The sequence below is a fragment of the Anopheles ziemanni genome, chromosome 2, assembly GCF_943734765.1.
Source record: "Anopheles ziemanni chromosome 2, idAnoZiCoDA_A2_x.2, whole genome shotgun sequence".
NCBI lineage: Eukaryota > Metazoa > Arthropoda > Insecta > Diptera > Culicidae > Anopheles > Anopheles ziemanni.
Genome location: NC_080705.1, coordinates 30651732 through 30675671, shown reverse-complemented (window position 1 = coordinate 30675671; position 23940 = coordinate 30651732).

The following is a 23940-nucleotide window of genomic DNA, read 5'->3' as shown; positions in this document are numbered from 1 at the left end:
GATTTTTTGTTTTATCGCAATTATATCGCTCTGCACACACTAGTCGTACGACACAATCGTGCCCCAGCATCCGACCGACTCTTTCTCCACCAGCTCGCTCCGGGCTGCGGAGCACCGGTTCGGTTCGGGTTTCAATGATTTTCTCAAAACTAGGACATAGTAGATCACTTTACGCGACAGACGAACGAGCGAACGGAAAAAAGTTAGAAAATATTTAAATATACGAAACGAATACATGTCGAGTGGAAGTGTAGACATCTGAAAAAAGGGAAGCAAAGCTTGGGCAAATGAGTAGGAAGAAGCGCGAGGAGGGAGTGGAAAACAAAACCCTTACCGGGAGGCTGGCATCAAGGCTGCATCCAGTGCCAGCCAGTCGATTTGTGCGCGAGCTTGATGAATTACGTACCGTCCCTTCGGAAGAAGTGGAAAAGAAGTAGGAACGATTTGGGAAAATGCAGAAAATGTGTGAAAGAATTGTTTGACAGTTGGATGCGGTGGTGTTAACGTGAAACACAAGAAACCGAACTGAAAAAAAAACCACAATACTAATATAGTTGTGCCATTCCTTGGGTGGTTTGTGTTGTGCTTTGAAAAGGTTCGTATTTTGTGAAACATTTAAAAACAAACCTCTCATAAGTAACCCAAAATGTTCGACTAATTAAAATAACGCAGTGATTGGGAATCTTGCATTGAATGATAATTGTGCTTGAAACGGCCATTGTCGGCAATTGTTTTCCTGCCTCTCGCCACCGGAAAATGCGGCGCAACCTCCCATTTACGCACAAAAACCTACGCTCAAACTTCACGCACGGTTTGTACGCACCGAAATTTACGCAACATTTCCGCGCCGCGTGATGATACACACACACACACACACACCCCGTCCGTTCACGCCATCGTCGTCTCGTGCGGTCCTTAGGTTTAACCTGTGCTTCCAATCTACGACGCAATTGTTGTATCGTTCTTCGTGTGTTGTGACGGCAGAGACCCTTTTTCGAATCCTGTACCAATTCGGCCAAGCGAGAGCGTGTTAGAGAGAAAGAGAGAGAGCGAACGTGGCGGGAACATGGTAAGCATGGCGCTATGTACTGGGCGCAGGGGTAGGAGAGATGGGGTCTGGCCGTCTGCGGGTGTGCAGAAGAAGGGTGGCAGGATGTGGGCGGGATACCGGAGAATCCGGGAGGTTCTCCTTGTGCTGCTCTCTTATTTCCACGTAACTCTGTACGGTATATAACTCTACGCCTGGTATGTGATAGGCAGTGGAGTGGAAGAGGTACGGTGTGTGTGTGTGTTGGCGCGATGGAAAAGGATTCGCAGGATGCGCGAATACTAGCGTAGGAGGTGGGAAAATAGAGACGATAGAGTGAACGGGTGTGCGAGAAAGAGCAGTTCGTTCGTTGTGTGTGGCTTCGTTTTGGCGCTGACCTTGAGACATTCGGAGAAAATATTGGTTTATTTTTTTCTCTTTCGATCGGTAACGTGCGATACTCTTGCCATTATCATTTAGACTTTTTCGACCTCTTTCTAACTACAATTAGTATGACCAAAATAATGTATGCACAGGACCTGTCCTCGTTGTATGATTAGAATTTATTTAAAGTTAGTATTCAAATGTATAAAACTGTTGTTCGAGAGAAGATCCCAATCATATGGAAATGTGAAATATAAATTTGTTTGTCGCTATTTAGATGTGCTTAGGTAAATCATCTTCATATTTGATGACTCTGTATTCAACAGCACATTGCTCATATGCTAGTTGAAATGGACTATAGGTAACAGGGACGTGAAGGTTCGGTGGTTTTTTCACCAAAAAGTACTGTCAAGTATGGCTTTCATTTTCAGAAAATAAAAATTTGAAAATGACTGCAAAAAAAAAAGTTTCATATGTATTTAACATGTTTTTTTTGTAAAAAAACATAGTAAAATAAAAATATAATCAATGTGATTGTATCATGTCTCTTTGTGCATACATAAAATGTTGAATGCAAGTCAAGTTTTGTATTTTTTTCACACTGAACTTGCGAAGTGAAGAGAAGACAATGAAACCAAAGTAACCATGAAACAAAAGTAAATAATTAACTCTAAGAGTTTGTTAAAACTATGTTGGACTTGAACTTCGGATTAAATGTTGAGAGGATGTGAAAAAGAAAAAAAATAGAAGGGAATTAGTATTTCAAAATGTTGTAAACATATTAACAGATTCAAACAATGTTTTTAACAAAACGAGAGGAAGGGTTGTTTTTTTTTAGCTGATTAATTCGGTAGGTTAGTACAAAAATCAATACAACGTATTGCTTTCTGCAAAAGAAAAGGTTCAATTTCCTTCCAATACGGAACGCCATGCCGCGTAAAACGGGGTTAATGTCTGCGGTAAAATAAAGTAGCAGGAATCCGTACGGCATAAGGCTGGCAAATTTCCTCCATTTGCCGCCACTCCATGAAACAGGACATTTCCTAGCAGGAGAAGAAGAAAGAATCGAGAAAAACTTCCTTTTCGATTTGCCCCCCAAAAGGGTTGGGTTTCATTTGTGTTTATTCCGGTTTCTGCCGAGTCCTTTCCGAGGGACGTCCGCCAAACTTTGACCACACTCAATTGCGTCTCAAAAATGCGAGATGTGAAGATTTTTCTCCACAGTATGGGGGGAGGGTAAAAGAAGAAAATGAGCATGCCAACCTTAAATAAACTGGGGAGAAATGAAAAATACAAAACCGAAGGGGAGGAAACGAGCGGGAGAATTGTGTCCTCCGGTCCTTTGTCGTCTGGTCCTGCAGTGAGTAGAGCAACCGGAACACGCTTTTGTTGCGTGTGTTGGTGTGAGTTGATTCCTTTCCCATTCGTCGTCCTTCCCGCCCCAAGTGTTGCCCCTGCTCTCCGTGCCAACGTTCTCGCGGGTGTTGCGTTCGCGAGAGATGTGGCCTTCGGGCGGAGTATCCTTGCCGTTTGTGCTCCTTCTGCTCCAGACAGCCAGTCAGACAGACAAACGGACGGACGGACGGATGGTCGGACGGTCGGACGGACAGACACAGACGGGATAAATGTGTTGTTTGGGTTCCGTACCCAGGAAACTTCCACGCGAAGAAAGAACATTATTCCCTTTGCCCTAGTCTCCGGATGGTTCAAAACCAGGGGCTCTTGCTTCCTTTATTTATGTCCTTTGTTGTCGCCCTGCTTGTGGCCCCTTCCGCGAACACCGGTCGCGATTAACTCCACCGATCCTGCCGTTCACCAGCTTCCCTGCCTTTTTTCCTCTTACGATATACTTCTAATTCTTTGTTAATAGCACTTCCTTCTATTCGTTTTAAATATTTGCTTCCCTTCCGGCATTTCTTCCGGGTTTGCACAATTTTTTGTTTGTAACTTTTTTTTTATCATGTACACAATTCCGGATTTCCGGAAGACGCAACAGGACGCCCTGGTTCGAAGAGACTAAACAGTGGTATAAAAAAGACAATACGAAAATTAGCATTTCGAGAGCTGAAGATGAGCGGTGGCTCTGTGTATCCTTTCCCTACAAACAAACCCGTTTGCTTTAAGCATACATCGAAAAGATATGCTTCATTTCGGTTCGGTTTCTTTCTGCCGGTAAAGAAATAAATATATCGTTTTGGAAGGTTTTCTTCAACCCTTTGCGGCTACTACCTACTATTGACCTTGATAAATTAGGAATTGAAATTGTTATGTTTTTGTTGTTGATTTTATCAATATTATTTATCTTTCATGCATTTGTTATCGTTTTAAGGTCGTTCTTAAACATTTTCACAACAAATTCGCTTGCAATTTAGATTTAACGTGGAAATTTCGTCGCAGTACACAATAAATACAACGTTAGGCTTGTCCCTCTTCTCTTCGTACGGTTTGAGTCGCAATAGCGCGTTGTTCCGTTAGCAGTTTTCCTTTTTTTCTTTCGCATGTAACATGTAACCAACCTCACAAACACCAGTGGCCAACAAGATTGCCAAATTTTGCAATCCCCCCCTCTCTAACAACCCTCGATGGCCGTCCGGTGGAGGCGAATTAGAAGAAGCGGGTCAGGCTTTCGCAGCATTTCGGGCCGGTGTTGGTTTCCAACGAGTCGAGATGAACCGAAGCGTGGAATGCAGGGTTAGTTTCCTTGCGTGTGTAAAACGGTTGATGTTGATGTTTTAGGCTTGGTTTTTCCCTATGTTTTGGCTCCTTGGAGCAAAACATAAACCGCCCGACCGATGCTGGAAGAATGAATGGGCTTCGGTGTTGGGAACGATTGCCCTTCTCTCTCGCTCCCTCTGCGAGTCTGTTTGTGTGTGTGTGTGGAGCCTGGAAGTGCGTTCATTTTCCATGAAATGTGCGGCCAGTTTGTATGTATCAAGCAGTTTGTTTTTATTACGTCCTTCTTCCATTGCTGTGTGGCGCCCCTTCATCGGGGGATTTTTTCGTTCATCTTAAAATGACTTGGAGGGGAGGTGGCGCCATTCATCCGTCCCGAATTCATTCACTCGCTCGGATGAGGGTGGCGTCTCACTATTGGTGAGATTTTCCAGCGATTCCAATTGTTGGCGAGTGAAATATGTTGCGAATCAAGTCTTGGAAACAGGTTTGTTTTATTGTTTTACGTTGTGGTATCATGTTCTCCTCTTTTTTTGCTTCGATTAGGGTACTTTATTAGAAAATTGTACCTGTTTACACTAATCAATAAAATACTAAAGACCTCTTGCTTAGGATTCTAATTATGACGCAATCACAGTCGTAGTTTATAGTTGAGTAGAGTTACTACAGACAAATCTGTAACTGGTTCATATTTGGGCTGAAGTCTAGATTTTACTCGCATTTATGGTATTTTGCGATCACTAGCCCCTTGCGATCGTGGCATTGCCCCGATGTTTGTCTTTTTGGAATGGAATTTCGCACTGCTACCAACACACACACCAAACGCAGCTCCACGTCGCTTTGGGGCCACTCGCTTTCTCACACTCTCGCGAACCGTGAATCCTTCCCCATAGGGGTGGACCGTGATCATCACCCCTTAATTGGGATTCATTCATCCTGTGCCTCTCTTTCCCGCGCGGGAATCGTCCACGGAGTCGCAACATTCCAATCTCCCGACATTCCAAGAGAAAATCGAGTGAGAAAGAGCGTCGCGGAGCGTGTGTACCGGGAATCGTGAGCCGCGCGAGAATTCTCCATCCATTCGATGCTCTCGCCAAAGACAGCCACCCCTCTCGAGGGGTAGCAAAAGCCACCCCGCGTGTGTTGTACCGGGCCGCCCGTTGTTGTGCGGTTATGTGTGTGGTGCTACGTCGGTTCAAAACAAACGTCGTGCCGCTTCGGGCACTAGTCTGCGATCGTCGTTGCTTCGAAGCGGTCGCCCGAGAGCTAGAGCGTGGCAAAAGGGCGCCGGTCGTCATTCGCGTGTGCGTGTACGTGTCCATTTTTTTTATCCCCATCAGAGGAAGAGCATCCTAGCGTCTTTCGCGAAGGTTGGTTGGTACAACTGCCTAATCGTGGTTTGATCTTTTTGCGATCTCCCGACGATGTCTGCTGGTCGGATTCGCCCAATTTCCAACCACACATACACATACATGGTGTGGATGCATGTAGATCGTGCGAGATCTGAAGATGGCATAGTTGGTGCACTTATCAGTGGTTGTTCTACTTTGGGTTCCTCGCATTTGTAGTGTTGTTCCTTCCACGATAAAAGATCGCCTAGAGGGCGTCTAGCCGCACACCAATACGTGAGCGGGAAAATCAAAAGAAAAACAGCGATCGCGTATGCCCGCACGCACCTTCGTTCATCAATCCTCCAAAAGGAAACGGAGAGGGGGTGGAAAAAAGGAGGGAAACAAATACCCAACGAAATTCAAATGCTGTTGATAATGAGCCCCACGAGTGAGCCAGTGTGTTGGTGCGCGGTTTCACGCGGTTAGCTGGTGGCCGGTTTTTTTTTTTTTGCACCCGAACGGTAGAGCGCGGGCAGCGTTGTGAGGTTGTGTTGCGGCGGCGGCAAGATGACCCGCTGATAGCGATGTTGTGCGATCGGGAGAATGTCGACATGGATCGGCCGTGTCCTGATGGGCTTTCTTCTGTGCGTTGAGTGTGAGTGCGATCACCGCGGGCGGGGGAGCGAGTGGGAACGATCGATGCTGCTGCCGTTTCGCTTCTGGCGATCGATCGGTGATTTGATGAAGATCGAACCCGACAATGATCCGCCGAATGGTGGCTTCGAAGCGAAGAAGCGACGAGAAAAACAAACAAACGTCGATAAAAAAAGAAACCGATAGCCAAATAGTCGCTGTGCCGAAACTGTGCGACGGAAAAGATCTCGGTGCAAGAAGATGGTGACGCTGATATGTTTATACGGTGATCATCAGTTTAACGTCCGTGTGAAGTTCGAAGAATGATCCTTAAGATCTACGATGAAATGATGAATATTGTTTTTTATGTAATTTAGAAATTCAAAGTTTAGTTTTGATTGAATATCAGGATAAACAATGTTTTATTTGCCTGTTTGAAAATTGAGTTGCCTGAGAGGAATGCTTTCCAAGGTACTTTACGGACAAGGCTTGCTTCTAGTCTTTACTTACGAAAACCGAAGGTACAGAAACAGAAACAAACAATAAATTGAAAGTGTTCGAGTAAAACTTTTCTAGGTCATTGTAACTTCTATTAAGCTTCAAAAAAGCGTAACATTTTTCTAGATCATTCGTAAGTTACAAAATGATCACTTTAAAAAACAAAACAACAACAAACAAAGCTGTTAAAAAGCGTCGCCAATCGGAAACAAGGTAGTCACACATATGGAGGTGACGCTTTGCCCAGCGTGTGTGTTATTTCAGTATTATTATCGTGTTTTATCTCGTGTTACAAATATTTCTAGTTGTACTTAAGGGTTATCCCTAAGTTTGAAATAATTACCTGATTAATGTTTTGAAGTTGTATTTTTCTTCTTCTACAAAGGTTGCATCCAAATCAAGGGATAAATATTGAACACAGAAACATATAGAACTTCGTTTGTGTTGTTTTTTTTTGCCCAAAAGAAAAAAGTGAAACCAGCTGTGGTGAAAAACCATCACAAGTGTGGTAAGACAGTTGTATTGCGGCTTTTCCCCGCATTTTATCGCCAAAGTGGACGAATTTCCCGCCAACGAGGGAATTTAAAAGAAAACACTGTAAAAGTTACAAAAAAGAGAGACAACAGGAAGAAAACAAGTGGTCGTTCGAAACTGATGGAAGTCTTTGTTGCATCGGAGCAAAAGTCGACGGTAAACACGAAGAAGTTGTGAGAGTTGGAGAAATATGTGTACGGCAGTGTAGTGTGGCGTGTGTTTTGGTTGGCTGGATTATTATTAATGTTGCCATAAAAATAATAATAATCCCTAAGCCACCCTCTCTCCTTAACTGGCTCGGGAGCGAAGGAAAAATGTGGTTCGTGTTGGTGATTTGGGGCGCGAATGCAAGTGCGTGAAGAAAATGCCCTCGGGTGTGTGACGTGGAAAGCGTTGCGTTGAAAGAAGATCCTAACCGTTCCCCCCGGGGCTTGGAAGGTAAACTACTGCCGCCCGAAAGCCCTTGTCCGCCTTGGTTGCGTCCGGCAGGATTGAGCCTAGTGGTTGTGTGTGCGTGTGTGTGTTGTGTTCCTTCCCCCGCACATCAAGGTGTGTTATCGGCTGATGATTTCGGTCCCTTCGTCCTGGGAGTGATTGGGCCAGTGGTGCATGTAAGGTGTGCGTGCCGTGGGTTAATAAATTGGAAATTGAATGAAAATTAGTGTAATAAAGAGGGGGGCCGAAAAGCGAACCCCCGTTGGGTTTTTGAGAGGCTCGGTTTTCCCTACCGTCGTCCCGGAGGAGCATACGCGAGTGGCGTTCCGTTCAAGTTAAGTGCGTGTGTGTGTGTGTGTGTTTGCGTTTTTTGTTTTTTCCTCCGATGGTGTTCCTCGACGAGGCGAAACAGTGAGCAATTGTTACAGATGCCGGCACACATTTCGCCGGTCACGAAAAGGGAAGAGAATTTTCCTGAAATAGAAAACAAATTAACGAAAACCTTCCTCCAGAACGGCGTAACCCGTGTTGGGGTTCGCGGAGTGTGAGAAAAAAGAAGGAAAAGTCCCTCACTCGGCCCAATCGGTGTGGTGACGATTTTCCTCCAACAAAAGGAGAGGTTACGAAACCATCGAACGCGATCCATCCCGGCGCGCGATATTGAGTGGAGCGCCGAAAGCACGGACGCTCCCACTTTGCCAAATTTTAATATTATGTAAGTAAATTTCATGACCATTAAGCTTCGGGGGGAATATTCCTATTGGTCCTGTGAGAGCACAGCTAATGCGGATCGGGTATCCAGGAATACGAAGGACGAGCGTGTTTGCTTTCGTTGAAATATGTCACCTTTCGACGTTCGACGAGCCACCTCATCATGCATTAATGCGTCCTTGGGGAAGGGGTGGAAGGGCACAGTTTAAGTAATTAAAATCATTAAATCATCATTCGACAAAATTGTTTTGTGGCACGAGTGTTACACTTTTGCAGGCAAAAAAAAAATAGCGTTATTCTTGTCGATTTGTTGAATCAATTGGATTATAGATTCGAGATTTGATGGTTTCTTTCATTTTAGCTGAAGGATCCAGATTTTTCTCTTTAAAATTACATTAAAAACACCGAATTTTCGAACAGCACATACATTAATTTGAGTTCGGGTTGTAGTAAACCAAATAAGATGTTAACATCAAGCCAAGAATATGCACGCACATATGTAGCAAGGCAACATCATTAGGTTTTAAAATTCAAACCCAGCAAATCGGGCTTAGATGTCGAGTTGGAGGAAAAATCACGCTCCTTGTAGGGGCTGTTTATGATAAGCGCAAAAGAAGATAAGATAAAGTGCAAGGGCCGGTGCGATGAATTTCGTCTCCATCAGGTACCTAAAGTTTTTGTGTTTTTTTTGGGTTGATTTTTTTGTTTCCAATGTACATAAATGTATGTTGAAAAAGAGTATATAGAGAATGCATAACTGATGTGGTTCAAGAGCAAATGGAATGACTGTGGTTTAGAAAAATGGGTGTGGGGAAAAGGTTTGCAAAAACCTGGAAGAGAAGTCAAATAGATTGGATTAAAAAAATTTAGTAAAAAAGTTCGGTAAAGAAATGAAGTGAATTTAAAAAAATGAAATTTGTACCAGATGATGACATAAAACAATAGCAAATAAAATTGATAAAATGTGGAAAAGATAAAGGAAAGAAGTGGAACAAACAGCAGGAATCACTGATTAATACTTTGTTGACGAGCGCTTGTTATGTGCAGCTGAGAGAGAATGGATGAGTCCGTCCTCCGTCAGCAAGATATTAAGTAGAATATTTACGAAACAAAAACGCAAGAGAACGTAAATCGATCTTATGCTTTCAAAAAGCACCTTGTCCACCGGAAGGCTTTCGACCGCTCGCACAGGTGAGGTGAGGTGGTCTGTTATCGCGATTTAAAAATGGATCTGCACACCGTACGTATGAGACGAAAGCAAGATTATGAGATGATATACCCTTTTTTCGGTTTGCTTGTTTTATTTTGTTTTTGACTGCGGTCGAGAGTTCGTTTACTTTTCCTTCTCGCCTCGGTGTTTTTGTTTTTGTATTTGTCACCGGCTGCACGTTCCTTTCTCCTTCCACCCTCGATCTCTTCCTACGATTGTTTTTCGCGTTGTTTTTTTTTGTCGCCCGGCGCGCATTGCGCTGCAGTTGCCAACCTGACCGTTTTTCTCGTGTCCATTAAGGGCTCCCCATTGAGCCTTATAATTCACGTTCTGACGTGTACTCCCGCACACTTCCTGCTGATGTTGTGGTGATTGGGGATGATCGCGTTTGTTTGTTTGCCTTTCGAGCATTGACGCACATGTCGGTTCTGGAGCCCTTTTCCGGAGCCGGCGGCCTGGAATGGAGGCTGCAGTGAACGACATTTTGAAGCCAGTTTTGTGATAATGGACATGTCATACACTTTCGGGGATGGTAAATTTATCAAGGGTAGCTTATTCCAATTGTTTAAAAACAAATCAGATTAACATTAACTTGAGTAAAATCTAGACAGAAATCCTTGCCGTATAGTGAATGTTTTAACAGTGTTCAAGCTACAACTCTTACTGATCACTTTCATCAGAAAAACAGAAAGGAATGCATTGAACAGCAGAGACATGCGAAACAAAGGGGGACAGTCTGTTCGGCGATCCGGCAAGCAAGCCGCAGGAATAAAATGCCACACTTTCGATTTTCTTGTCCCCGTCCGAACCGGCCGGCGGCGGCGGCGGCGGCGACGGCACAAAGTCCGAAAACCTGCGCGACACCGAAGTGAGCCGAGAGCGGGTCGCAAAAACATTCATTCCGCGCGATAAGAAGCTGTCAAGCACGGAAGAAGGGGGGAAGGGATGAGGGTGGAATGTGGACCAAACCCGCGAGAAGCAAAACAGCGCTCTATCAGTGTGTAGAGCGGCCCACCAACACTAACGCCAACCCCCTTGGCACATTCGTGGGGGCAATATTCTAAATTATACCGGTTTGGTCGCCTTCGCCACACTGCGAGGTCGCGAGAAGCACCCTCTCACAAGCACACCAAACCATAGCGGGGTGGGTTTTTTTTTTATATTGTTCGGTTCGGGAAACGGATCTTTCGTCACGCACACCAGCACGCGCGACGTGTCGCGATCGCCGGTAAGGGTGCGCGCGATCGCCGGACTGCGTGGGGGGGGGGGGGGGGGGGGGGGCTTGCGCCAAAGGGGTGCGTGAGTCTCATCTCACTCCCATCGCCTTCGGTTTCCGTTTCGCAATCTCATCTCACCCGGTTCTCACGCTTCGCCGCGTCCGCCGATCGATCACACGTTACACCTCGCATTCGCCGATTTTTATCGTACCTCTTCGCGAAAATGATGTTGTGCACGCGTGTGTGTGTGTGTGTGTGTGTGTGTGATTGAATTAGAAAATTCTGTACCACACGGCGGAACACACTCCACGCGCAGCTTTATTTGGCGCTGCGAGTGCGAGGAGCAACATTCTGCGCGCTTCCGCATCGGCCAAAATCCTGCTCTAGTGTTGGTGGTGTATCCGGGCAAAGTAGATGGAGCGAAGGGGGTAGAGAAGTAGAAGGTGGTTGAGGGGCTGCTAGCGAATTTGCCACCTCTCGACCGAAGCAAAAGAGTCACTGAACACAGGGAGATACAGATAGAAAGATAGCATGTCCGTTAGATTGTTCTTCCTTCGTCCAACATGTTTTATCGAATTGCAGTGAAACTGATGAGGAATTGGAAGAGGTTAGGTTTGATGGGGACATTCGCTCTATAAGATGCTCAAATCGAAAGCTAATAAAGAGAATAGCTAAAAAAAACATCTCCTTTTTACAAACAGTTGCAGTTAAAGCGATAAATGATGGCAAGATATCGAATCACTTGATAAGGAACATGATAAGTTCCCTTAACACGTAGGCAGCCAAGCGTTTTTAGCACATTATTTTAGTACAATCTTGTTTAACAAAATTGGTTTATAACATTAATAAACCAACGATTTTTGAAGGCTAAACCAAAACTTAGCTTCCCAAATAATTGATATAAAATATTACTGTAATTTTTATGTTGCATTTTCATTTATTTATGGGTCAAAAACTTTTTAGAACTGAGTTTTGCTGTCACCCACTTTTGGGTGACATGGCAGCCAACGTGTTAACACATTGACTGCCAAGCGTTTTTCGCCCACATTTTTAGTACATTCTTTTTTAATAAAATTTGTGTACAACTTTTATTAAACCGACTGTTTTCGAAGGCCAAGCAATGTCTTAGCTTCCCAAAGAACATGATTTTAATATTACTATAGTTTTCATGTTGCATTTTCGTTCTTTTATGGGTCACAAACTTTTTAGAACTAATTGCTGTTGTCACCCACTTTTGGGTGACATGGCAGTCAACTTGTTAATTGAGCAAACATTACTGAAAACAGTCGAAGTTTTCGGAAAGTCTTTCAAAACATGGACAACATACAAGTAGAAATATTGTAATTAGATAACAATTTCACACGTCAAAAGAAAACAAACGAAATTCTCATTTTCCAAGAGCAACACTGTGTAATGTGAACCAAAGTAGATAAAAATGTTATAAAATTGATAAAAAGCTAAAGTTCTATGTATATTTTTCTTTTGTTTGTAATATGCTTGATTACATTTCATTATTAAACTTCATTCATTGTGATAGAGCGCTGTTGGATATTCTAGAAGCTTGAATGGAAGCGCTTCCCACTGTGCGTTGGGCCTACGCTTCACGCACTCGGAAACAGCTCCGCCTCACGTCGAGCAACGCCCCCCCCCCCCCCCCTCCCCTCTTCCCCGCGCCCCACGGCACTTGTCAAATCCTGCTATTTTCCGAATTCGAATTCGCGGGGGAAGCTTGTTTTGTCTGCCATCGTTGCTGTTGCTTGCCACGAATTTGGTCCACCATGCCCCATTCATCAACTATTCGCCCAACCACCCAACATACCCCTCCCCTGTCCTGCTGCATGGCCCATGATGCTGGTATGCGCGCGTAGTTGACCACAGATCGCGCCTGTGTGTGTGTGCACGTGTACGTGTGTCCGGCCATCGTGCCCGAGAGCATGAGGTTTTGGTGCGTTTTTTTCCTTCGTACAACTTGGGTTGCCCATTTGTTTTTTTTTGTATTTGGCTTTTGCTAGTAGTATTGTTATTCCTGAGACAAACAGCGCGCGAGCCCCGAGTCCCGAAATGTCAACGAACGGCGCCAAGGTTACCGTTTGCTTGATAAACAAATTAATAGTCAGTCTAAAAACAAAATTAAGCGTAGCCTTGAAAGTAAACACCACGACAGCCGCCGACGTCGCGGCGTGTGCGCGCGCCCTCTAGTGCACCACGACCACGACGCCGCGGGAGTATGCTACCACCACCATCAGCGACCACCACTAGCAGCATCATATCTTCTAATACCGCACCAAAGTTGCCTCAACAACCGAAACTCGGCGAGCGCGAACGCGCCTCCTAATGTCGGCGTGAAACGGTGCTCTGTGTGTGTTTTGTTTTCTTCCTTTTCTTCTTTGATTCTTTCGCTTCTTCTCTCGCGACCGCCGGCGAATATAGCACCCGGACATCAGCATAAGAAAGGCAAGAAAAAAAACCAAACGGCAGGGAATAGAAAATCGCGCAGAGGAGTGACCACCATCACCAGAAACACCCTGCTGGTCAGTGGGTAAAGTAAGGGTAGGAAACACGCCAATTGGGAGGAAGGGGTGTTCGGTGGAGATAATATGAAACATGCTCCAGAGTTACTTTTCTGATGGGGATTTGGAATGCAAAAAACCTCCTGCTTTCGCACAAGGGGACTGTTCTTAATGATTTATATTCATTCGATTTCAGCATTGAATGGGGTTCCACGTTTGTTTTTGTTTTCTTTCCATTTAGGATGTTGGAAACTTCTTTGCTTTCTGCTAAACGCCAATATTTAATTTGTGTCTAATGGCAGAAGAAGCAAACATTAGATTTCGATTTTGAAATTAACTCTATTTACGGAAAGAAGAATTGCAAGTGCAATGAAAACTTCAAAAATACAGTCGTATCTTTGCCTCCAACTCATCCATGACTAGAATAGTGCTTCAACTTCTTTTTCTAATGCATTTGAGTTCGTCTCTAACTCATCAGCTTTTGTCTTGTGTTCATTTGGTTTTTTCTTCTGATTTCAATTTTGTCCCTATCTAGTTTTTATATATTTTAATTGAATGTCAATATGAAGATTATTGCTTGTACTAAAAATTATTTTATGAAGGAAGATCACAAAAGGGAGACATAATTATTTAAACAGTGTAATGTTTGGTGCTGACCAAAATTTGCTTGTAAACAAAAACAAAAAGTGATGTAATAGGCACTAGTTAGTCGTAAAGCATAAATCAATTAATTTTTATTGTTTTTACAGTGCAATTATCGCGGAAAACCACGAGAAGATTTTAAATTTTTATCAATTTTTGGCAAAAGACGAAATCTGATGCGTTAGCGACAAACTACGATGAGTTATAGATAGAAGCTGACGAGCTTTTTTAAATGTGATGATTTAGAAACAACATCACCTGCGCTCAAGATAAAGCTTAGTTACAACGACTGTATATTGTTTTACCAAACGATACTTCCGTTTCTGTGAGAAGCAATTCAATTCGACCAAACGAATGTTCGTTTATGCAACTCCACGGTGGTCCCAGGCAGGATCTAAGTGATTTCGATTCGCTTTTGCTTTCGATCCACTCAATCCCCTTCGTGTGTATAGGTTGCAATAGGAAAACGAAAGTTAGCAGAAGACATGGCACAACTTCTTCAAACCGGGCAACATACTGGCCCAGCTGATAGTGGCTGGTCACGTCACTTCTATCTATCTATCTAAGCCCAAAAGGAGTGGTACGGCGTTGAAAGCCAGCGACACCCATACGAACGCGACCTGAAACGGGAGTTCCGTTCCTCCTCCTTCTCCTCCTCTTTCAAACGTTTCCATCACCCACATTTTTTCATCATATAGTCGCCAAATTTCGTACGTTGATAATTCGGCCATGGTGGGTTCGCGGAGATACGTGCGATCTGTTAGTGTGTGTCTGTTCGAATTTGATGCGTGTTTATGCGTAGCGGCGCCCGTATCAAAACCGTATCAAATGTGGAATTTAGGCTTGCGGATGGTGAACAAGCGGAAGCAGGAGATGGTGGGTAAGCGAAGGAAGCAAAGAACTGATAGGGAGTTGGAAAAAACTGAAGCAAACAGATCGTTTAGTTGCGCCTAGTCGATATCTTGATGTTCGCTTCACCCCTCCTTCGATGTGCGTATGTGCGGAAAAATTTTATCAAAAATAACTGTGCTAAAAGAATGTTCTAAAAACGCTTGGCAGTCAAAGGGTTAACACGTTTCATCAGTTTTTCCGTTTCGTGGGTGACAACAGCCATTCACATCAGCCTTTTACACTATTATGTAGTTATGCACTTATAAAGTATTTGGCCATAGTAACTTTGTCTATCCTCTCGGAAGTCCAGTCTTTGCTTGTGTTCCTAAAAACATTGCTTGAATAAATATAAAATGTGTTAAGTGAAGAACAAATCTTCAAATCTTTTGATACGTTGACGCTTTTTTAGTATAATTGTTCAAAGTAGGTTATCAAATTTGTTAAATCGATAGTTTTTGAAAATTAAGCTTAAACTAGACTTCCCAAACGATACATTTTATTAATTATTATAGCCTACTACTACATACGTTCACTACTATACTAGTGTATAGGACTCATGAGCATTGTTGCTGTCATCCGCTTTTTGGGTGACGGCATTTAACGTGTTAAGATATTTATCACATCAACTCAACACAACCATAGCGAAACATTTTGGCACGGCTCACCAAGACAACACGTTATTTTTCTAAATTCCATCAAATCTGTTCAGCGAATCTTACCATAACCTTTAGCCCACAAAGAATTGTTAATTATTTTAGTTTTTGCTAATATTCATTTGATAACGATATTCGTTTGAATACGATTTCTCCTAAAATTTGGAACGAATAAGATATAGAACTTTTACTATATTTAATTTAAAAGTTGTTAGTCTTTGCTATGGCAGTACCGTTTGTTAAACCACTATTCGTTGCTGGCGATTAGTCAGTCGATCAGTTGACTGTTTTGTTGGTCATCTTTGTTTTCTGATGTGTGAAACAGAGTGTCATAGGTATTTCAGTTAATTCATTATTCATTTAAAATCCTAGAGATTTGTTCAGTTCATTCTGAAAGTTTACACTTGTTTACTTTTATATTATTCTTAATTGTGCCGTTCATCGTATCGCGTTCGCTTGTTAACTTTCAATCTCACCACACAAATCTCCTCAGCCCCTCTTAACCTGTCCTCGACGATCGCCAAAGTGGTTTGCTGAGCTTGGGTGCAAACATGGGTGCTGGGCATGCAGTTGGAATCGTGAATGAATTTCGCGCCTCCCTTTCGACTTTCGCCGGAGAAAGATGAAAGAGAAAGGTCCGGGAAATGGGGAAGCTGGCCGCGCCGGTACGGACACCGCCACGTTGTTTTCCTCCGCATCCTCCGGTGTGTGAAATCATAACTCTTCGCGTCGTCGGCAGGCTGCCATTCTTTCCCTTTGCTTCCCTTCGCCCCGGCAGGCTCCCTTGCTCTTGCTCTTCCTCTCGATGCGCTGTGTCTGGCAGACGCAACAGGTAACATTATGCTGCCACGAGGCAGTCAGCGTCGTCGTCGGAAGCAAAGAAAACGCCCGGCAGGTGCTGAAAGGGCGCCCGTTGGCGGCTTATTTATGTTACGCTGTTTTTTCGGTGCCTGAGGAGGTAGGGAAGGGAGGGGTTTGGGGGAAGTTTATGCTCGGGAAGCAGCAGTGCTGCTATGCTGCTGCTCCTGCTGCTCATGGTCTGTTCCATGTTACTGCCCACCGGTCGGAAAACGGACCAGAGTGTGAGGGACGGGAAGGCAGATTGAAAACAGGAAATAGGCCGTAAAAAGGTTCGCGATTGAACGATGATTCGCTGATGGTTATGACTTTTTATATATCGAGTTTCTTTTGCCTACCACCTTCCCTTCCCAGATACGTTTGATTGGTTGCTGCTTGTTCCTTATACTCCCGGCAGCCGTCACCACCCCTTTTTCCTCCTCACTCGAACCCTTCCATCCCTTCTTCCTGTCAGTCTCCCTGGTGCTTCCTTCCTATTACCGTGCAGCACAATGATTCATTCCCGTTCATCAATACCTTCCGATATGTTTTGCCTTCTGGTGAGAGTCGGAACATGGTTCGTGGAGAAGCTAAACGCAACTCCGGGGGCGGAAATGGGAACAAATGTTGTTCCGGGGATGGCTGTTTCCGAGCGATCATTGCCGGGATTTTTGAAAACTGATACTGACCATGAGTGTGTACCGGAGATGTTTGATAAGCAGCATATTTTTAATCTTATCAGTTTTTTTGTTTTCATTTTTCAAGCAAATATTCCCAAACGAAGTTTAACGAGCAAAGCAAATAGAAAGTGGACATTTTTCTGATATATTTGATGAGTCAAACTAAATCGTCAAGCTGGTTCACTGTAAAATTTTCGTTTTATTTAAAAGCATCTCTAACTTGACACCTCTTGAAAGTTAACATTTGTGGCTTATATTTGGTGATGGACATTGGTTAATCTGTTTTATGCTACTGTACAGAATTTTAAAACACTCGTACGGAAATAGGTTGAATAAGTTATGCCTTAATGGTTGTCTGACTATTTATGTGTTTTGAAAGAATTTTATAAATTTTTCCATGATCAAATGAGAGATTTTATTTCTATTGATTTTTTTTGCTGTATTTTAAGCTTGTGCTAAATTAACATCTGTTGACATTTGCATTTTAACTTAACTTTGTGTAGCTTATTTTAACTAAAGCTTACGACGTCATTAAGCTTCAAGCGGACATCGTTAGATTCCTACTGTAAGCCAATTTTAGTTTTCCTTTTTCCACAACACCGTAGACTGCCAGCGAGCAAAATTTGCGATCAAAAACCGCCATACATTCCGGGGCGAACAAAGCGTGAAAGTGACTTGGGTGTCTACATTATTGGCCACCATGTTCTGTTCCATCGCGAAATTGAATTCTTTACGATTGGGCACTTCCTTCCATTGGTAGAAACTAAAACAAAAAAAAGAACTAAAGTAAAGGGAAAGGAATACGAAACACCAGTGCACGACTGCTGTGAGTGTTGTGGTTGAAGCAAAGAGGAAAAAGAAGTCGAAACACATGCATATTTCAAAAACAGAAGCCACTGCCAAAAGTCGTTCCGAAGCCTCTTTCGATGCTCCGGAAGGGACGCTCATCTTAAACGCCCCAATTCGATCAAAACTACTCCATCGGTCCAGGCGGCGGCTGCCAAAGGCGAACCGTTCGTTGCCAGAACCGCAACGGAGTAGGGGGGAGGGAAGGCAAGTGAATTTCTTGAGCAAAGCCAGCCTCGAAATAAGTGTTATTATGGTTAATTCATTCATTGCTTGGCGGCGGGCTCCTGCTCCATGCGGAGCTGCTCGCTGAGAGGTGGGCCCCGGAGTGAAAACGATAAACGATCATATTTTCCATAGGGCTTTTAACTCTTCCGGCTGGCGTCAGCAGGCCCGAACATTATCGTTGGGCGTTTTAAATTATAAACTCCGCGGTGCCAGGCTGCTTTCGTGGCCGGGTCTTGCACCTGAAGTAGCGAATGGATGCCAATTTTCGGACGCTTTTTGCAAGAAGTTTTTGGCGTGTGTTTCTTTATTCTTTTTGCGTGCACTGTTTTTGTCAGTTTTTATTTGCGTCGTATTACACGTTATGAACATGCTAGGGAACGCAAAACAGCGTATCACAATATTTTGCAACAAGACAAATTCCTTTCCAATAATTGATTATGTGGATACAAGCAAGCACAATTTCTCATTTTTCGGTGATTTAAGAATCATTTCCTTTCAATCTCCTTAACATGTTCCGTACCGCGTCACTCAAATATGGGTGACAGCAGTTCTAGTTCTAAAAAGTTTTTGACCCATAAATAAATGAAAATGCAACATAAAAATTATTGTAATATTTTATATAAATTTTTTGGGAAGCTAAGTTTTTGCTTGGCCTTCGAAAACAATCGGTTTAACAAATATTATAAACAAATTGTAATTAAAAAGATTGTACTAAAAATTGTGCTAAAACGCGTGGTACGCAACGTGTTAATACGTTGACTGCCAAGCGTTTTTAGCATACTTTTTTAGTACACTTTTTTTAATAAAATTCTTTTATCTTATTTATTAAATCAACGGTTTTCGAAGACTTAGCAAAAATTTTGATTCCCAAAGAATTGATATTAAATATTACTATAATTTTTATGTTAGGCATTTTCATTTATTAATGGGACAAACATTTTTTAGAACTAATGACAGAGCTGCCTATCAAAAATGATAGCCATGGCAGTTAAAGTGTTAAAGGATGCGTAAAAGGTGCTATAGAATGATGTAAACTGATATAAAAATTTGCAAACCACGGAAACGCCCGACAAAAACGGACCCTGGAGATGAAAGGCATTCGCCCGAACACGGATGGGAACGGCAAAGATTTAAATTCATGCTCGTCGGCGCTCGCCGTGTCCCACGTTTGAATTATTTCGGTAAATATTTTCTCGCCGTAAATCAGATGCTGAAAGTGAGCCCCACAGTTTCGAGGGAAAGGAAACGGAAAAATTTGGAAGTTTGGGAGAGAGAGAGCAGACTTTACCGGGGCCATGGTTCAAATTTTGCCTCGATGGGAAAGAGTGCCAATCGGAAATACCGTCGTACAAACACAAACACATACACACGCGGATGAAGTTAATTTCTGGTGGTTTGCTTGGACCGCGATCCTCCGGTGGTCGCATTTTTGTGGAGTTTTTTTTTGTTTCTTCCCCACTTCCCCATGCCGACCGTCGGTTTCGCCTGGAAGTGACGAGATCTCTTTGGGTTGGAACGTTTCGGGAACGGTTGGTTTGTTTATATCCTTTGCTTACCTTTCCTTTCGGCGTCCGGGAAACTCTCCACCGCCACCACCATGCACCGTTCAAAGGTGAACCGAAAAAGAGACATTACTCAAACGATCCAAACGAGATCGACGGGTTTGGTTTTGTGGCTCAACGTTCTGCTTATTGTAGACTCAGTGTATTTTTGCGTTCTCCTTCGTTTTGTTTCGGCCTGAAGTATTTTTCGGTTCGTGTTCGCGAGTGATGTCTGTGCGCTGATTTATGGTGTCGCTGGACCCATTTCGTTGATCCGCCGCGAAAAAGATCCTCCCCGGCTCTCCCCTCCCTCTCTTGCCATCCGCAACGATCGCGGGCTTAATGGGTTGTTGATCCTCGACGGTCGCGCGGTGCCGGCTCTAACTAGATCCAAATCTTGTCCGCGTGGATTCGCGAAGGACACGAGACACAAGGGGTAAGCCCGCCCGTCGTACACAGAATTTCGGCGGAAAGGTTGCGCTTGTTGTTGTTGTTGTCTGATCGTCGGAAAGAGCAGAAAAAAAAGGAAACACAGGGAAACCCGAATGGTCTTCCGTCTGGACGTTGGTTTCTTCCTTGGTTCGTGTCTTCTTTTCCCTCCAATGGATTGCAAAGGGTCAGCCATGGAATAAGGATAAAACGTTGATGTACGATGCATCCACTAACCAAATCATAGTAAACTAAGCCAATTTTTAATTCATACAGTACACACAGTTACTTTAAAAAATAACCTGAAACAAGATATGGGACAAACTACTTGTACTTTTACTCAATTTGCATACAGACAAGTTATGAAAATACATAAAACAAATAACTAGTTTAACTTACATCTTTAGTTCACTATACGTGATCTTTAGCATATGTTTGAACCACGAATTATATTTTAAAATATTTTGTTCAATTAACAACTAACTCGTTTTAAAGTAAAGTACTCGTGATGGGCAAAACGGTTTTAAACTCTAAACTAACTCGAGAAATTGTTAGCTGCTTCGTACTAACGGCTCCGAACCATGCGCCGAACTAACAGCTCCGGAGCTGGTTGAACGCAAATGAAGCCATCATAGACCACAACTACGCTTCTTGTGAATCAAAACTTTCATTTTTTAATTATTACAATTTCTGTTCATATAACATAACAACGTTTAGAATATCGAAATGTTTACGATTAATTTATATTACTAAAATTGAGTTTGGAGCTGGCTTCGGAGCCGTTAGTTCGGAACCGGTTCCCGTACCGTTGGTACGTTCCGTTGGAGCCGTTGGTACGCTCCGGAGCACCCATCACTAGAAAGAACTCGATCCCAATCCGGTGAAACAAAAGCAACCGACAGAGTTGCGCAAACTCCAAAGCGAAATGATCCGATTGATCGTATCGAAAGGGGACAATATTGTAACGGCAACAGGCTGCAACTGATCATTTTCCTTCACTGCCGGAAACCTTTTCGGGGTCGGTTAAAACCGGCCGAACCGTTCGTTTGCGAGTTTAATTGTCGAATCATATGTCTTGCGTTCAGCTTCTTCAATTGAGCTTTACCGCCATATAATGTGGATCCGCCACGCCGACGAGGGACAGAAAGCAAAACCGGCATTAAGTTATTTTTCTTGTTCCCCCGTTCCCCCTGGCAACTCCGTTCTCCGATGTACTTTCGGATAGGATACGGAATTTGGCTCACGGTTTCATGCCGGTGTGTCGTTTCATGTGTCGTACCAGACGCGTCTTGGGCTGGCGCACACTGCTTGCTCCTTTTTTCCCTAAAATGATTCCCTTTATTGTTTGTTTGCTTGATTTTTTTTTTTGCATGATTTCTTGTCTGCAGGACTTTGGAATGTTCCCATGCTACTCAAAGCGACAGGAAGTGGCGATAACTGGTGTGTGTTTTTTCTCCCGTCTGTTGATTCTTATTTATGTAGTTTTTGCCAACGCTCGAAACACGTGTTGCTTTTTAACGTCGCCGAGTAATAAATAAGGAATAAATCATTACCCTTTTTGGATAATTTCCGCTTTGGTAAATAAAAAGCATAAGGAGATAAAAATGAACAAAAATAAGGAGGAGAGAATAGTTGCTTGAAATTAAAATGTTCTACAAACGTAAAAGAAACGGAAGATAGTTTACAAAATCGAATGTTTCTGTTCTTATTTCGCACGACTAGTATCTGCTGCTAAGATCTAAGACTCTTATGGAGACCACTCAGTCCGTGCCGCTATTTCTACACCTATCTCCTGTACGCATTTTATTTACGCACCCGCCATCCTTGAGCTCTCCTTAGGTTATTACACGGAATGCAATGAGTCAGCATTTGCTGGTGGCTTTTTGTTCGGAGCCGACCGATCAACCGGTCAACCTAACGGAGCATTTTATTCGACGGGCGGGAGGATGTGTCTGGGGAGTGCGTAGACGCACGCAATAAAGTCCCCCCCGCACGCACCGATCAGCGCAACACACCCGATCGTCTGGGGTTTTCGCCGGTTTTGTTTTTGCGCAATTTTTTTCGCATCGCTCTCCTCGTTGGTGGAACCGAAGCGAAGGTTACCTGACCCGGCTGGGTGGCCTTTTAAAAATCGGCCCTCCTCTCGTCGCGTCTCTTTGGGGCGCGTGTTTGGTTGCTTTTTTCATTTTCATTTCTTCAATTTCGGTTACATTAGGCGCTTGTGTTTTAGACTACAATTATGTTATTTTCGATGTAGGGTTTATTTCTTCTATATTCGTAATTTAAAAAGCGAAAGTTCTTCATTTTACAACTGGTTTAAAATTGTATTATTGTACCTCGATACGTTTTAAGTCAAAATGTTTAGAAATTTACATTTTTCAATCATGTTATTCACTATAATAGGTAAATTTCATTGTGCAGACTATGTTCTAACCACTTTGTCATCTGTTCACCAGGGTTTGATATCTCCTTCGGGGGTCGCTGCATGTCTCTATTGCTCCCATCTCAGTGCTGTTGGTCATTTTGTTTCTTCAAGCCACCGGGGGGTCGTTCCTGCGGCCAGACAAGCTACGCAGCTAAACTCGCAGGCAAACCAACACCAAACCGAACACACACTCCACACATCTGTGTTGGCGGGAGGTCTCGGCGTGCAGTTTTCGGACCGCGGCCGGCGCAAAACATAACCCCGACACGCCGGGTCGGCAGCAAAAAGCATAAACCCACCAGCGCATAAAAAGGGAGGAAAAGGCAGCCTCAAAACGCGTGTTAAATCGAAAAAGAAGAGAAAGAATCGCAAGCCCAAAAAAACATAACGAAACGTAAGTGGTCAGGATCGGACAGACAGACGGAAGGGTAGACTCGCTGCAGACATGACCTGTTCCCATCTCCGTGCTCCTGGCCTATCCTCCGTTTCTCTTGCCATCATCCCCCCAAGACCCCCCCCCCCTCCTCCACCCGGGGCTACGGGCGGCTATACAAGGCCTTTTGCTTTCGGCGGCTTGTCGCAGTGAAGGCGAGCCTTGAGCCCTGCCGCCAGACGCACGCGGTTGTGTTTTCGCCCTCCTCACCATAATATATGGTGTCTTTCGAAATGGGGTCCGTTCGTAAATCAAGCACCGCTGAGATAAAAAAAAAATACAGGCGTACTGGAAAAGAGCCCACGTGAGAGAGAGAGAAAGAGAGAAACCCGCGGATTTCGGTTTGTTTTGTTCCGTTTTGCCAAATTACCTACGCACACGCCGGAAAAAAGGTATTTGTGCCGGGGCTGACGCAAAATTTTGCGCGGAATCGAAACCGTTTCATCCGCTGGGAAGGGGTTTTTTAAAGTTAAGTCCGAGGAGTGGTGAGCAAGTGGCGAGGGGATCTTTAAAAGTTCGCTTTCGGTCGTACTTGAAAGCTTCTAAGGCAAGCGGTTTGGATTTTCCTTACAGTGAACGGTTTCACCGGCGTTGGTTTTGGGGTAGTGTTGTTGTCCGGGGGGCTAACAAAGGAAAACCTGCTTGCAGCGTTTCTTACCGGCAAACACACACACACACACGCGTACAGTCAGAGATCTTAAAGTGATGGAGCAGCGTTAAATGCGTATACGCGTAATTTTGCGTAGTTCGCCGGTTTCTTCCTTTCCGCGAGTCTATCGCTTTCCCGTTTGGTCGTTTTGTGTTTGCCACTTCTTTTTGCCATTACCCCGTTACGCACACCACTTCCTGGGAGCGCCTGGGTGCGGGTAGGTTGGTGGAGGTAGGCTCGCGGGAGGCCAAATTGTGCGTAACCGTCGCGCTGTCTGTCTGTCCGTCTGTTCGTCCGTCCGTCCGGGCGGCCGACAGACACTTTGCCTTGCGCGAGACGGCTTGTTCGGAGGTGGCGCAGACAGACAACCTCGAAGCCGACCCGCGCCGGCCACGTTTTACGCGCTGCGTTTACGCATTTCGTTGTTAGAAGACCCCTGTCTGCATGTTGTCTTGATGGAAGGGAGGGATAGCGGGGACGCCAGACAGAGTCGAGGGCCCCGGCCTAGTTCTCACATTTTCGG